This window comes from Pinus tabuliformis, chromosome 8 (assembly GCF_031772625.1).
Source record: "Pinus tabuliformis cultivar Carrire ecotype Pingquan chromosome 8, CPIR1, whole genome shotgun sequence".
NCBI classification, from domain to species: Eukaryota; Viridiplantae; Streptophyta; class Pinopsida; order Pinales; family Pinaceae; genus Pinus; species Pinus tabuliformis.
Window position 1 is genome coordinate 1,735,571,107 of NC_142294.1, and position 17,496 is coordinate 1,735,588,602.

A 17,496-nucleotide genomic window follows, 5' to 3' on the forward strand; every position below is an offset into this window, starting at 1 on the left:
AAGCCACTTTGGAACCTACTGTCACCAAATCACCACCTCCCCAGGTTAAGCTGGTACTCGCTGTTGCACCAGGAGCTGTTGAACCAGGTGCTGAAGCATGAGTGTTTTGTATCCATTGCGCAAAGATAGGTTGTAATTGTATAGCAGTAAAAGGCATATGTATATATAAATTTACAGTCTTAAATGCCAAAATTAGATCATTTAATAACACAAATAAAAGAAAATAAGAAAAAAGTTAAAAAAAAACAAAAGTTCATAAATAGATATGAAAAGGCCAAATTAGAAGGTATGACTATACAGACTGATCTAATCAGTATAGTCAAGACATGAAATGAAAAATTTCATTTCATTTTCCTCAATTGAGACCCGGATCTATCTTACCCGGATCTATCCACCTGAGATCGAAGATCTTTATACCTGTCCGTCTCTCGATTGAGTGATACCTGCCTGGGATGGATCTTTTCGAAAGAGATTATCTCTTCATTTGTCCTGCACAGATTTAGGTCCTTTTTTCGATATAGATACAATTGCTTGCTGTTTCAACTTCTCAAAGAGTTTGGGTTTGGGGTCGAAGAGAACGCTTCATATTCCGTAGTTGGAGCTAGAATTCTCAAAGTACTTCTGACTGCGACTATAGCCACTATAGGACTAACTGCTATTCACCAAACAACAACCGTGGATTTAGTACCGATACGCAGGCTAAGGATTCGCTATTACGTAGGCTCGGTTGGAAAAAGTAGTTCCGTCTAGGGATGTCTACCGATTTCGCTTGGGCCGATTGATGTGCTTCACTATTCCCGAGTTGGCCCATCGAAGAGAGCCCTGTGTCTACGTGATCCTTAACACATTGCGTGTGGTTATGAGTAAACTAGTGGGAGGTTTTGATCCAGGGATGATTAGCTTTATTTGAGGGAAGAGGTACGGAGTCGCTTGTCCGCGTCGGGCGAGGGCCTGAACCCAATAGCTATTGTGATTTCATCAATAGAAGAATATTGTAAGAGATCTTATCATTATATATGTCATTACGGTTTAGCAGACAATGCATATATTATAGATGTCATTACGCTTTAAGGCTCAACCATCCGTACGGGGAGAAGAAAGACTAGTTCGTGTCTCCTTGCACTAGGACCCTTTAGGGGGCTCGACCATTAGGACCTTTAGGTGCTCGACCATTAGGGAGAGGAGAGGGCTTCGCGCTTAACCGACTGGATCCACTTAGGGTTACGGAAATAGCGTATATAAAAGAAACGACGTCGAAATAAGGACCGGAGGGGCTCGACCAACGGGAGAGGTACGTTAGTGACTCAACTGATAAGGATGCGTAAGCAGGCTCGACTGTTAAGGACCCTTTAGGGGGCTCGACCATAGGACCTTTAGGTACTCGACTATTAAGGACCCTTTAGGGGGCTCGACTGATAAGGAGAGGAGAGGGAGAGGAGAGGACCTTTAGGTGCTCGACCATAAGGATGCGTAAGCAGGCTCGACCATAGCCCCCCCACCCAATAAGTAAACTGAACCTTTAGGGTGCGTAAGCACGCTCGACTAATAAGGACCGGAGGCGCTCGACCATAGGGAGAGGACCCTCACCATATGAATAGTGAGTGGGTCCGGAATTTGCTTACTCACAATGAAAGGAGTGGGAAGTATCCCGATCTATAGATAGTTACCATGCGGGATAGGCGAAAACACATTATTGAACCAGTGGAACCAGACTGTAAGACCTCAGGACCCTCACCATATCAGGACTTATTTGACACGCCCCTCACGGACTACGGTCGAATAAGGGGTGAATAGTAGTGGAATGTAAAATAAGTGGATAGTGGCGGATAGTAAAGGTAATGAAAGGTAATGAAGGTAATGTGCATGAAAGGATAGATAGAATAGCCCGCAGAGTGATAGGGGGTGCTTCCGAGTCACAAACGAAGTGGTGGTTCTCCTTGAACGGGTGTTCTCGGGGAATCTCGTTCATTATCCCTCCGGGAATAATGGGTTGGGCTAGAGCCAATGACTTATATAGAGTAGCCAATTATGGAGTACCTCGAGCCGCCCAAAGCCGAGCCAATGGAGCCAGTTATAACCCCCCAGTTGGTATAGTCTCGGGCCTTGTTTTTGTTTGTCTAAGTTCCGCTGCGAGTTTCGGAATATTCCGTCGTGCTAAGAGTTTACTAATTTTCAACCAGCGGATTCATGTGGGTATTCAAACTGGACATAACAGTTCTTCTAGTATTTCCCATCAATGTGACTACAGAATCCGAGCCAACAAGCGTCCGAGAAAGAATGATTTAGTGGCCAACTATTCCTCTTGGTCCACCAATTAAGGATTGGATCGAGAGCACTTTGCTGGTCCGGGCATAATGAGCGAATACTTTTTAGTAGTTGTGGTCTAATATCTCCGCTGATTGAGGCATCGAACCCACATATTAGCCCACGGAATCCTTGGTGCAAGATGGTTGAGCTAAGTGTTCCATGAATCCGCAGCAAACCAAAAAGGTTGGAGAATTGCCCCCCACCCAATAAGTAAATTGAACCGGCAGGGTGCGTAAGCACGCTCGACTGTTAAGGCCGCCATCGCCCCTACTCCTTTATAGGGGTCACTCACTCATTCCGATGTACGATACAACCTTAACCTTACCCTTCTCCCTTCACCCAGGAACACCTTTGGTAGGGAGGCACTATAAACAACCACCTTTGTTTCACACAAGCTATTTACCCAAGAATTAGCACTTGTTCTCCCTATAACCAATCGCTTAATTTAGCTTAGTAGCTACTGACATAGCCCTGATCTTTGAAAGCACCGGATGGTTGGTCTTTTAGTCGAGGACTTGTAGTAGCATGTGCTCCTGCGGGATAGTGGTCAGTCTATTAGTCGAGAGGGTTTCCCTTTTTGAGCTGCGTCGAACTGCCCCGGATAGATTCTAAATAGCCAGAACTTCAGAGAGAGACATGGGTTGGCTAGATGGATGGGTAGAATAGAGGAATAGTTTAGTAGTCCTTAGGGTAGTTTCCCTTTAGCTTATATCATGAATTTCCGGATGGATGGCTTGGGTGGAAGGGAGTCATCAGAGAACGTTGGATGGACAGGCTTCAGACTGCTAGGAGGGATATGGATGGATGCCCAGACAGAGCCAGCCACGGAATAGCCGTAGGTCTAATGCTGTAGGGTTACCGGAATAACTCAATGCTGTAGGACCTATCAACTAACCACCTATATCTGTGGTTTTCACGGAATAACTCACTGCTATAGGGTTGCCACTCACTATCGGCAGGTTTGAACGGAATAGCTATAGGGTTCAATATTTTGATCGATGCATTATGCAAAAATTATTATCGGACATTCTCTCTAGGTCTGCTCTCTTGCAGTAGGTCTGTCTAACTCCCACTGCCTATCTATAGGGACTCTTAGGTTTCACGGAATAGCTGTAGGTTGAAATCAATGCTTTGGGGTTTACTATCCACCTAAATGCTGTGGGTTGCCGCGGCAATGCTTAGGGTTTAACGTTACGCTATAGGACCTCTCTACTCACTGCCTCAATGCAGTAGGTCTGTCTAACGTCCTCTATGCAGTAGGTTGCCACGTTATGCAGTAGGTCTAACGTTATGCTGTAGGGTTCACTCTTATTATTGGAATTCTTCTTATCTTTATTATCGGAGAAAGAATGATCAATGGAGAGATTCTTTCTTTCATCATGAGGTGTCCTGTGGAGCCCGAATACAGTTGCGTATACTGATCTACGGGTACTGGCTTGCTACGGGTTATATATGAGGGACACCCTGTATTCCAGCGGGAACTACCGGTCAAGATATTTTGATTGGAAGGAGCGCTTTCCACCCTAGCATAGGCAATACTAGCACAGGCAACCCTATCATAAGTTATTGCAATCCTATCATCATAGTACATCTGTTCATGCATGGATATTTTGATTGGAACAGCCAGGGCAGGGAAACGATCATCGATCAGGGCAAGGAAACGATCGATCAGGGCAAGGATTGGATATTGAGATTGGGAAGGATGGGTAAGGCGCGAATCCTTCATCCCTACCATAAACCCACCTGGGGCTTATAAGGTAAGGGATAACCACTCAAAAAAGGCATATGTATATATAAATTTACAGTCTTAAATGCCAAAATTAGATCATTTAATAACACAAATAAAAGAAAATAAGAAAAAAGTTAAAAAAAAACAAAAGTTCATAAATAGATATGAAAATGCCAAATTAGAAGGTATGACTATACAGACTGATCTAATCAGTATAGTCAAGACATGAAATGAAAAATTTCATTTCATTTTCAAAATGAAATGAAATTTTTCATTTCATGTCTTGACTATACTGATTAGATCAGTCTGTATAGTCATACCTTCTAATTTGGCCTTTTCATATCTATTTATGAACTTTTGTTTTTTTTTTTAAACTTTTTTCTTATTTTCTTTTATTTGTGTTATTAAATGATCTAATTTTGGCATTTAAGACTACGCCCCCCCATTTATCCAAATGAGCCGATACCCTTATGATCCATCAAGACTGGGATCTATTTAGCTGGTTCTTTCTATAGGTCATAATATCCAAAGTTCCAATAAGACTCTAGCTCTTTGCTCTTGACCCTATAGCTTTTCGCTTTTGAAACTCTCGCTCTATGCTTTTATTCTCCTGCCTGCTATGCTCTAATCATTCCCGTACCGGTTCCTTCTTTTGTTAGCGCTCTGCTTTTACAGATCCATAGCTCTTAGCCTTCCTTCTGCGCTCTTTCTTTCTGCGCACACTGATAAGTTGGTTCAGTTGGTTCAGTGGTTTCATTCCCGTACCGTAAGGTTGAATAGGAACATAGTTCCGTTTCGTGTTGGTTGAACCATTGGCTCTTTACCCCACCCCCGGAGGTACTGGGTATTTATCTTAAGCTGCTGGACCTGGAAGGTATCCTGGTCAAGATGGTGGTGCTGCTTCTGGTTCTCGAGATGGAAAGGATGCTTATAGGGTGGTCCTTCAACCGGCTCTACGCCTGGGACTGGATCTTACTCATGAAGGTAAGCATCTCGATCTCGATCTGTATATGCAATAAGCTATGCTCCTACCTACCTTTCCCTTGTCCCTGCCTTTGTCTCTATCTACGCTTCTAGGTATGTTACTGATGCTGGAGGATCTACGTATGGAACTGAGCGAAGGGAAGAAGCTACTGTATATGGATCTCAGTCATGAAGGTCCTGGCTCTCCATCTCTATCATCTAATAGGGCTGGGTATCGATCTGTAACTGGAAGGAATGCTGCGGGCTCTAAGCGAAGGGATGTTGCTGCTGGGTCTACTGATCTACTTATGGCGCTGGTGCATAAACTGTCTCTGTTCCCAGTGCATCTATATCTGCCTCTCCTCCCTCCTTTGCTGTGGTGCTGAGCTACATGGGCCTAGAGCTATATTAGCGAATCCTCAGTCACTTTCATGTCTAATGGACCAGACATAGAACCCATAGAACCATAGTGCATCGTACTGATAATCTGATACCGAAGAAGGGCGCTGCTACGGAGGAAGAAGGGCGCTACGGATAAGAAATCTGTCTGAAGCGAATGAATCATCCGTAAGCTTTATATTCTCCCTATAGAGACCACATAGAAAGTGAAGTGAATCATCTATGAGCATACGATAAGCTTAGACACCTTTTCATAGGTAGCTGCATAGGTCCGGACCCACTAAGTCATGGATCAATCCATCTAGCTTACAGGAATGCCAAGGACGAAGGATCCGACAAGAAGCGTGTCCATCATCATCATGCCCGAACCCAAAGCTAGAGAGGCCAAGAAGGAACCAGAATCTCCCCCAACCTAACCACCGTGCTGGCCCGACGAGTGGATAAGCGTTCAGCCCTCCCGAAAGTCCGGCCTCCCATCCACCAGCCAAAACCCAAGCAGCGCCAATGCCACTATCTAGAAACTATAAGTAACCGTCCAAAGAGCACCCATGCCACTCCCGGTGAGTCGATCCCCTCCAGCAATACCCGAGATCGTCAGTGTGGTTTGGGCATTACATTGGGCAGCCAGCTAGGTCATTGATTCAAATACAGCTAGCATACGGCTCGGGCTAATGACGTGGCGATAGGAGTGAACATCATCATGCGAATGGGAAGCTTTTTCACTTCTTTTATCCGATCTCATATAGCATCGTATATCTCGTAGAGCGTACACATGTATCAATCACACACCCCACCATCCGTCATCAGTCATTCCGTCTCAATCATCGCTGTCAGAATCATGTGCTACTGGGTTGCCGGCCCTGGAAAGAATCCTGTACGAGATGATGTTGTTTCCACCTTGGATGCTACTAGTTATTGATCTCACTCTTGAACTACTAGGTGATGCTTCAACTGAAACGAATGCAGGCTCTTAAACTGGCTAAGGAGCTAATGGAGGTGCCTCTGCTTATGCTTGCTTCCGTTACTAGCTTTGATGCAATAACTGGAATTGGCTTTTAAACGGGTGCTACTTCAACTGCTGGTGGTGCTACCGGTGGTGGATCAATGGGCTCTACCTTCGCTGATGGGTAAACTCAATCTGCATCTACTATAGATGCTCAAAGCGAGGATGCTTACTAAGGAGATGGGACTAATGAGGATGCTGGTCCTGGCATTGGATCGGGATGGGTAGGGCGCTTCCTCGAATGGATGTACGGCTGCGCCTTCCAAAGGGAATCACTAGCGAACACTAGCGAACCACCAGCGAAAACCAACCCCAGCGAATAGGCCTTTCCTTCTCTTTCGGAAAGAATTCCCTCAAGCTTTCTTTGGGTACAGACGTGAAAAATGCCTGGTCCACCTAAGTGGGGACTGTACGCTGAGCCATACCAGTTCATGAAAAAGCTAAGCCTGTTACCTCATAAGCTTGCCCAGCCTTATACCTTAGCAGCGATCTAAGCCTACTACCGTAGCTAGCTTGGTGTTGATAGCTTTATCAGTAGTAGTGCTTAGCCCTAGCCCTTGTGTATCGATGTGCTAGTTGCTCTGTGTATCTTTTTTTGAGTGTAGCTTGATCTCTGTATCTTGCCCACCCCTGCTGGCTATGCCTGTGCTCTAGCTGCTTTCACTCGGGCAACTTCAATTTCTAATGCAACTTTCACTCCTGCCCTTGCCCGCTCACATCCTTTCAACCAACCTACGGGACAACCAACCATAGCTTTTCATTGATAGATTAGCCGCTCAGTCTAGCGAGGCTCGCCCATAGTACTTTGCAGGCCGATTAGCCCTCGCCCCGCTACTAACCCATGATTAAGAGCGCCTCATCCAATGAAATGAACCCTTGTCCTATCAGAGGAGATAAGGTCACATCCGCAACCCTGCCCTACCTATCCCGGGTTCGTTAAGTCATGGTAATAAGTTGACCCGAAATCCCCGGCTCGACCAATACTTTTCTTGATTGCTTGCACCTCAATCGGGAAGCTCGACCATAGCCTATAGGTACTTGCCCGAGCGTAGCGTAGCGTAGTTCATTGTCAGTGCAGCCACTTACCCGAGAATCTTACCCGCTTACCCGAGACGATAATCTTACCCGAGCCCGAGAATAGCATTGAAGATATTCACGGCCTTTTAGTCGAGTGTTCATTACCTCACCCTATTCGATCGAGAGAGCGTGAATGCATATATTATATATGTTATTATGCCATGAATGATAGATCGATTTCTTCCCCTCAATTCAAAAGGCTGGTCGATGAACCAAGGTCCCGGAGGGGCTTGCGCTTCCTCTCGATGGCGGCCCTCTCCTCTCCCTCTCCTTAACAGTCGAGCCTGCTTACGCATCCTTATTAGTCGAGTGTGCTAACGCACCCTAAAGGGTCCTTAACAGTCGAGCCCCCTCTCCTCTCCCTCTCCTTAACAGTCGAGTACCTAAAGGGACGGAGTCACTCACTATTCATATGGTGAGGTCCTCTCCTTAACAGTCGAGCCTGCTTACGCATCCTTGGGGTCGAGTACCTAAAGGTCCTCTCCTTAACAGTCGAGCCTGCTTACGCATCCTTATTAGTCGAGTGTGCTAACGCACCCTAAAGGGTCCTCTCCCTATGGTCGAGCACCTCCGGTCCTTATCAGTTGAGCAGTGGATCAAGTCGAAAAGCGCGGGGAGTGGTTCCGCGCCCTAATCTTGAAAACCTCTCCCTCTCCCTCTCCTTAACAGTCGAGTACCTAAAGGTCCTTATGGTCGAGTACCTAAAGGTCCTCTCCTTAACAGTCGAGCCTGCTTACGCATCCTTAACAGTCGAGCACCTAAAGGTGATGGCGGCCTTAACAGTCGAGCCTGCTTACGCATCCTTATGGTCGAGCCTGCTTACGCATCCTCCGCCAAACTAAAACGGCCAAATTAGTTGGGACGTAGTCGCTTGTCCGCATCGGGCAAGGACCGGTAGGGGCTTGCTTGACGTTAGGAGAGCAAGGGAGAATGTCCAAAACCTCCGCCAAGGGAGCTGATAAAAAAGAATATGGTCGAGCCTGCTTACGCATCCTCTCCCTCTCCTCTCCTTATCAGTCGAGCCCCCTAAAGGGTCCTTAACAGTCGAGTACCTAAAGGTCCTTGGGGTCGAGTACCTAAAGGTCCTTATCAGTCGAGCCGATGGCGGCCTTATTAGTCGAGCGTGCTACGCACCCTGACGGACCTTATGGTCGAGCGGCCTTACGGCTCCTTGTTATGGTGGTAGTTAGTTATATATGAGCATGTAGTAGTTTAGGTTCAGTATGGCGTAATGACATATATAATGATAGTGATTTCCTAGCTAGAGAGAGAGAGAAGAAAGACCAGTCATTGTTATATATGAGCATGTGGTAGTTGCGGTAGAGATAGAGATGTGCACCTCGGCGAGATGGCGTAATGACATATATAATGATATATCTCTTTGTATACGATATTCTTCTCCAGTACCTCTCCTCTCCCGCTGGTCGAGCCCCCTAAAGGGGCGGAGCCACTCACTATTCATATGGTGAGGGTCCTCTCCCTATGGTCGAGCGCCTCCGGTCCTCTCCTCTCCTCTCCTTAACAGTCGAGCCCCCTAAAGGGTCCTTATCAGTCGAGCCCCCTAAAGGGGCGGAGCCACTCACTATTCATATGGTGAGGGTCCTCTCCCTATGGTCGAGCGCCTCCGGTCCTTAACAGTCGAGCCTACTTACGCATCCTCTCCTCTCCCTATGGTCGAGTACCTAAAGGTCCTTATCAGTCGAGCCCCCTCTCCTCTCCCTTGGGGTCGAGTACCTAAAGGTCCTCTCCTTAACAGTCGAGCCTGCTTACGCATCCTTATTAGTCGAGTGTGCTAATGCACCCTAAAGGGTCCTGTTAGTCGAGCGATGGCGGCCTTATATTATATTGGGCCCCACTCTATCCTTCCTCTCTCTCGTGTAGTGGGCTTCACACCCCGGAACCAGACTTACTGTAAGACCACACCCGGGTTAGCCATGAACACACTCACTAAGCGAACACACCGAATAAAGACCTCCTGGGGTTCGATCGGTTTCCTCGTCCCACACTCAATAGAAAATACCGAATCCAGACCTTGCGGGTGAGGTGTTTACTTCTATGAACGCAACTATGGACAGTCTTTTCAATCCCACTATGGGAAGTCTTTTCAACCCGTGTTTGAAGACCCAGATTCACTACTATTAGTTGGTGCAACTCTAAAGCAACTATCAAGGGGAACCGCCAAGGGAGATAACCTGAATTATTGCTATGGTGATGGAACAGTCATAAAGCAGCTATCGAGGGGATACGCTATGGGAGATAACCCAGAATACTGCTAAGGTGACGAGGCGGTGAGAGAGCAGCCATCTAGGGAGAGAGATGTGGGTGGATGCCCAGACAGCCTGCATTGAAAGGAGATGCTTTTATAACACTTACTTTCGGGAACTGGAATTGCTGGTGCTGGTTATGGATCAACTGATTCAACTGGTGCTGGTGGTGAAACTGCTTGGGGGCTCTGCTGATTATGCTGGTTCTGGATCAACTATAACTGATCAAACTGGATCAACAACTGCAACTGTCTTCAGCCAGTGTTCTCTAGCCTAGCCCTCGCCCTGTGTTCTCAAGCCTGTGGTTGTTCTTCAGCCCTGTGTTGTTTCCCAAGGCTAGCCAGGGAGTAATATATATTGGGCCAAGCACGGCCTGATTAGATAGCATGACCTGGGAACGTGGATGGTTATAGAGCTTAGGCATATGGGTAGATAGCTTGGTGGTAGAGCATGAGTGTGTTTGCTGAGTAGATCCCCTGGCTAGTTATTCCATTCCTGCGCTAGAGCTTTTGTGTTTATGGATTGGTTACTAATCCAATGCGCTAAGCGACTCCGCTAATCAACTGGGCTTCAGGGAACAATGTTATCGAATTTATCGATGATGCTTTACTTATAATGCACCTATACTTGAGGATGCCAGACACATTGTGCTTTCAGGTGTAGGGACAGTCAGGGAAGGGAGGTGGATGCTGGAAAGGTCTTTCTTTATTGCCCACAGCTTTCGAAAGAGGTTGTACCACGGACGGTACATGGTACGGGGCCGAGTGAGTGAAGTCAGTGAGTGAGTCAGTAAGTTAAGGGTCATTCCCAATTGCACAAAGCCCAGGAGTTATACGTAACCAGTCGTAGATCCCTCGTACCCAAAAGGAGTTGTTCATCTATCTTTCATGCCTTACCACACATCTTCGAAGGATTCCATCTGCTCCTAATTTATACAGCTGTCCTGCAATCAGCTGAAAATCTTCGGCCTTGGTTGCTAGCTGTTTATTCCTTGTGACAGTATAGGAGAGGACCTTTAGGTGCTCGACCATAAGGGAGAGGAGAGGAGAGGGTTTACCAGGACCTTACCTGAGCTAGATAAGGAAGGGATAACCTTATCTAGCTCTTTGAGGGGAAGAAATATGAGTCATCCCTTAGAGCTCAGGTAAGTGCTTCCATCGGGTCTTCTGGCGGGCGAATAAGTCGTGTCCGTCCTGCCGCATCTGCAACGTCCCCCTATCTATCCATACGAAAGGGCAATTCACTCGGTGACTTTCGCGGTCGCCCTCACTAAACCGACTTGGATCTGAACTACGATTCAGATTCAGTCTGACTGAAATCGGATTGACTTTTCGTGCCGTATTTTACCTTTTCCCCTTTCTCCCCGGCCCGATATAGGTTCTCGGAGGTTTTCGTTTCCATGCAGAGGCAAACTCTCCAGATTTATGCCCAACCTTTCCTTCAGTGATCTTGCAACGAGCAGGAGTTTTTCCGTTATAAATTTGTACAAAGAAATCAACAGATTCTGGCAAAATGGGAGATCTACGTGACCGAATTTTCCTGCTAGAAATATTCTCCCTCTTGCTCCTCATTTTCAACGAGAAAGCATCGACGAAACTGCCCTTCCATATAGATCGTCGTGGCGCAAACTGATTTCTGCGTCTCCCCACTACTGTTCGAAATCCAGCTTTGGTGGGCAGTCGATGTCGGTCGATGGTGTGGAAACACTTTCTTATGCCGAATTCCAAGATGACTTGAAACGAGGGTGAGGTAACGAACTCTCGACCACCAGCTTGATGAGCTTGCTGCTTCCGGCCTTGATGATGGGTCTTTTTTTGCCCGATGATGCTGGGGTTTTTTATGCTCTGCTTGAAGGGCTTTTTTTAGGTCCAGTCCTTTTTCCTCTCCCTTATCTCCCCTTTCCTTTCTCCCCTTTCCTCTCTTTTCTTTCCTTTCTCTCTCTTCCCTTTTTCTTCTCTCCCCCCCTTAAACCCCCCCTACGCATCCTTAACAGTCGAGCACCTAAAGATCCTCTCCTCTCCTCTCCCTCTCCTTAACAGTCGAGCCCCCTCTCCTCTCCCTCTCCTTAACAGTCGAGTACCTAAAGGTCCTTATGGTCGAGCACCCTAAAGGGACGGAGTCACTCACTATTCATATGGTGAGGGTCCTCTCCCTATGGTCGAGCGCCTCCGGTCCTTATTAGTCGAGTGTGCTAACACACCCTAAAGGGTCCTCTCCTTATCAGTCGAGCCTGCTTACGCATCCTTATCAGTTGAGCAGTGGATCAAGTCGAAAAGCGCGGGGAGTGGTTCCGCCTGGAACAGTTGATCCCGAAGAGGTAATTAACCGAGTTTCCCTAAAAGCATCCGAGTCAGCAGAGGATGGCAGCAGCACCTCGACTACCAGAAATAGGGACAGCTGCGTAGCCACCAATGTTGTGGTGCTTCCGGGGCCCCTTCGATGCGGGCATTATATATCGATCTCGATCATCAACTGGATTTGAACCCAACTAGAACTGTCTCTTACTTTGCCTATGATGCCAATGCTTTCTTTGCCGCCTTCTATTTATGCCCCCTCCACTTCTGGTGCCTTCGCTCCCACGCCCACCCTACATTGATGAATCAATGTTACCATTGATAGGGTGATGCCTTCACTTAGTCAACTGTCTCCACTTCTGATTGATCTGTATATGGATCTGCGCCTGGAATTGGATAAGCTTCTGGGTCAAGCTTATCATCTCGGGCAACTGGAACTATATTTGTAACTTAGCGAGGTGGTGATGCTGGTACTGCTTTCACTGGGTATACTAAAACTGATGAAACAACTGTGGGTGGTGCGAGACCATCATATGCGATGCCGGTGGGATCCAATAGCTGGCCGGAAAATAGCCCCTGTACTAATGATCAAGAGTGCGGAACTGGGAAATAGTATGCTCATTTTCACGTAGTTTGAATTCGAAAGCAGAGAGATTCCGTTCGAATTCCTACATGGTATCACTTCGCTCAACCCCATATGTATATATAAATTTACAGTCTTAAATGCCAAAATTAGATCATTTAATAACACAAATAAAAGAAAATAAGAAAAAAGTTAAAAAAAAACAAAAGTTCATAAATAGATATGAAAAGGCCAAATTAGAAGGTATGACTATACAGACTGATCTAATCAGTATAGTCAAGACATGAAATGAAAAATTTCATTTCATTTTGAAAATGAAATGAAATTTTTCATTTCATGTCTTGACTATACTGATTAGATCAGTCTGTATAGTCATACCTTCTAATTTGGCCTTTTCATATCTATTTATGAACTTTTGTTTTTTTTTTAACTTTTTTCTTATTTTCTTTTATTTGTGTTATTAAATGATCTAATTTTGGCATTTAAGACTGTAAATTTATATATACATATGCCTTTTTTCTAACTGACGACGAGAGAGAGAACGAACCAACCCTTGAATGGAAGGCCCAGTTAAGAAAACCCCGCATTCCCTCCGCACGCAGTCTCGCATTCAGTCTGCCCGCATTCAGTACGCATTACCCATTAATTTTCACTTATACCCTTTCACTTGCCCTGCTTTATGTTACACGATTAGGGTTGCTCGATTATGACGCTACTCCATTGCATGAGAGAGAGAGAGGCCAACTAGTTTTGGATACCCAGCATGCGAGGTTTAGGTTACGATTCCCAATTACCTTTTGCCCCGGAAAGAGGAGAATGGCAGACTAACCGATCTTTCCATCAGTTAATGAAAGAGCCCAATGCGAGAAAATGCATGTTGGGTTCTTGGAACAGTTCAAATTATTCAATTCTCAACAAGTAAGCATCCAGAAGTTGATCATCTACATATACTCCTGATTCTCCATATTCCAACCGAGATAAGTGATCAGGTCATACGTTGAGCTTTATCGCCTTTACCACAACCTCAAAATCAAACTCCTGGAATAGGAGCAACCATCGGCAAATCCGTCCCTCTAAGAAAGGTTTGTTGACCAGATATCTTTTTGGTGCTCGGCCGATTGTACCTTTCCATATAGATTTGGCCCGTCAACCGGCTTTGAGGAGACATGCTTAAGAGCCCTTACTGATGCCCACGAAGTGAGGGAATGAACTTGGTGCCGAACGAAGTGAGATCCACCCCGAGTGGGAGTGGATCCAGTTAGGCTGAGAGAGAAAGTACGGGGAGTGGATCCATCTCCATCCTCTCCCTCGGTTAGGAAGGTTCGGGTGAGACCGCCGATGAGATAGATGTATCTCAATATCTAGATATCTAAATGGATATAGATATACATATCTATCTATATAATATATCTTCTATTTACGTGTTGATCCTTGTCTCTAGTTACCGTTATCCCTGAAGCATGACCCCTTCGGAGGCTCTAAAGAGCGGGGCCCAAGTTAGTATGGTACGCCGTTGAATATTATTATTCATCGGAAAGAATAATAGAAGGTTCTTTTCCTGAGGCGGGCGAGGATATTTATACGCTCGCCTAAGGTACGAGGGCGAGGGGCGGGCCCGGCCGGTTAAGTGGTGGATTCCAGAATTTGGAATTGAATAATTGGTGTAGGATTCCGAAGGGAGAGCTCTCTTTCTCTCTCTCGATAGCGGAGCGTAAGTAAGGCTCAGCGAAGTGTAAGTAAGGCTCTCGATAGCGAAGCGCAGGTGTCCTCCGGAGGCCGGGCACCAACCAGGGAGGGGGGGGGCGGGTGACCGCTCTTTCTAACCGAAGTGAGAACGGCCTATAGGGTGCGTAAGCACACTCGACTGTTAAGGCCCGGAGGGGCTCGACCCAAAATTAGATCATTTAATAACACAAATAAAAGAAAATAAGAAAAAAGTTAAAAAAAAACAAAAGTTCATAAATAGATATGAAAAGGCCAAATTAGAAGGTATGACTATACAGACTGATCTAATCAGTATAGTCAAGACATGAAATGAAAAATTTCATTTCATTTTCAAAATGAAATGAAATTTTTCATTTCATGTCTTGACTATACTGATTAGATCAGTCTGTATAGTCATACCTTCTAATTTGGCCTTTTCATATCTATTTATGAACTTTTGTTTTTTTTTAACTTTTTTCTTATTTTCTTTTATTTGTGTTATTAAATGATCTAATTTTGGCATTTAAGACTGTAAATTTATATATACATATGCCTTTTTCACGAGAAGAGGTATATACCGATAGAAAGATATTTTTGAGTAGAGTATTCCTATAATGGTTATGAGATGAGAAACCATGAATGATGATGCCCAATGTGCCATGGAAGTTCAGGGTCATCCTTGGTGCTACTTGGGTTGACATCACTAACAACCTCAGATCATCTCTAGATCAACTTTGGCATTGATGGCAACACAAGTACTCCTCCTGTGATCAGGGCACCTCTTCCTACTGCCTTCTCTCCCCTAACACACAACCATCTTGCGGACCTGTACACACTTCCACTCCCCCTTTATGTTCTGAAGGAAAATATAATAAGAACTTGGGAGAATCCCAAGCTTTTGGTGAAGAAATTCAAATGCTTCACGAGGTAAAGGTTTAGTGAAGATATCAACGATTTTTTCTTTTGTACCAACATATTCAAGTTTGATATTCTTTTCAGCGACTTGTTCTCTAACAAAATGATATTTGATCAGAATGTGTTTTGTTTTTGAATGCATGACAGGATTCTTGGAGATGCTGATGGCACTAGTGTTATCATAGAAGATGGGAATAGGCTCACTGAATTGTACTTGAAGATCTTGCAAAGTTTGTTTCATCCAAAGGACTTGAGTACAACAAGATGTTGTTGCAATGTATTCTGCTTCCACTGTAGATAATGAGATTGAGGTTTTATTTTTGCTCAACCATGATACGAGACAACCACCTAGATAGAATGTTGCTCCACTAGTACTGATACGATCTTCAACGCTTCCTACCCAATCTACATCTATAAAGGCTTGAATAATGAGATTGTTTCCCCTGGGATACCACAAGGCATATTTTGTTCCGCCCTTTAGATATCAAAGAATTCTTTTGATGGAAATAATATGTGATTCTTTTGGTGCTGCTTGGAAACTTGCTACTTGTCCAACTGCTTGCATAACATCTGGTTGGGAAGTTGTTGCATATAGAAGACTTCCAGTCATAGATCTATACAACCTCTGATTCACATCCTTAGATGAGTTGTCTATGTTTAGTTTGCAACCTGTTACCATCCGAGTAAGGACAGGTTTGCGATCTTCCATTTTGAATTTCTTGAACATTTCCTTGATGTACTTGGCTTGACATATAAATATTCCTTTCTCATGCTGAGATATTTGAATCCCTAAGAAGTATGTCAAGCCACCAAGTAAAGACATCTCGAAATTACTTTACATCTTTGTACCAAATTTCTTACTTAGTCAATCATCATTGCTACCAAAGATTATATCATCCACATATACCTCAACGATTGTTAAATTATCTTTATCTATTTGTATGTAAAGATTGCTATCAACAATATCTTTCTTGAACCCATGTTGACGTAGATATCCATCAAGACGAGCATACCATGCTTTGGGATCCTGCTTGATACCATACATAGCCTTCATTAACCTGCAAACATAGTCTTCTTTTTCTGATAGTAGAAAACCTTCAGGTTGTTCGATGTAAACTTCTTCTTCTAATTCTCCATTCAGAAATGCTGACTTAACATCAATTTGGTAGACCTTTATTTTTCTTGAACATGCATAGGCGAGAAACATCCAGATGGCTTCCATTCTGGAAACTGGTGCAAATGTTTCATCGAAATAAATTCATTCCACTTATGCATAGCCTTTTCAAACCAATCTTGCTTAGTTTCTGGTAACCTGCCCATCTTCATTCAATTTGTTCTTGAACACCCATTTAGTCCCAATGACATTTTTATCTTTTGGTCATGGAACTAATTCCCAGGTGATATTCTTCTCTATTTGATCCAATTCTTCATTCATAACTGCTACCCAATGTTCATTCCGGCTGGCTTCCTCAAAACTACTAGGCTCAAAGGTTGCTAGAAAAGAAATGTGAGCTTGTTGTGATGAATGAAGCTATCGACCTTTTCTTGTTCCAATTCCTTCATTTATGTCACCAATTATTTGATTTGATGGATGATTCTTTTGAATCCATTATTTTGTTCTCTTTGGAGAAGCTTCTTGTTGTTGTTCCTATATATCTTGTTGATCATTATTTACTTCTTCCTGGTTGACAGTTGTTTCTTGTTCTAGAATTTTCTCTATACCTTTTTCAGTCTCTATCTCAAGTTTCAAAGATTCTAGATCCTCATCATTATTTGTTACAACACCATCTTCGTCAAATGTAACATTTATGCTCTCCACTATCTATTTTCGTCTTATACTATAGCATTTATAGGCCTTTATTTTGTGTAACCAAAAAAGATACCTTCGTCAACACGTGATTCAAACTTACCCAACTTTTGATCTTCTCTTTTGATATAACATTTGCTTCTGAAGATTCTGAAATATTTTACATTAGCAGGTTTTCCTTTCCATAATTCATATGGGGTCTTGTTGCAATTATTTCTGAGAATACTTCTTTTGATAATGAAGACTATCATATCAATTACTTGAACCCATAATTTTTCTTCCAATTTTGAGTCCCTCACCATTTTTCTACCCATTTCTAGTACGGTTCTGTTCTTTCTTTCAACAACTCCATTTTTGTTGAGGTGTTCGTGATGTTGAAAATTGTCTTTTTATTCCATTTTCATCACAGTTTTGCTGAATTAATTTGGAAGTGAATTCTCCGCCATTAACT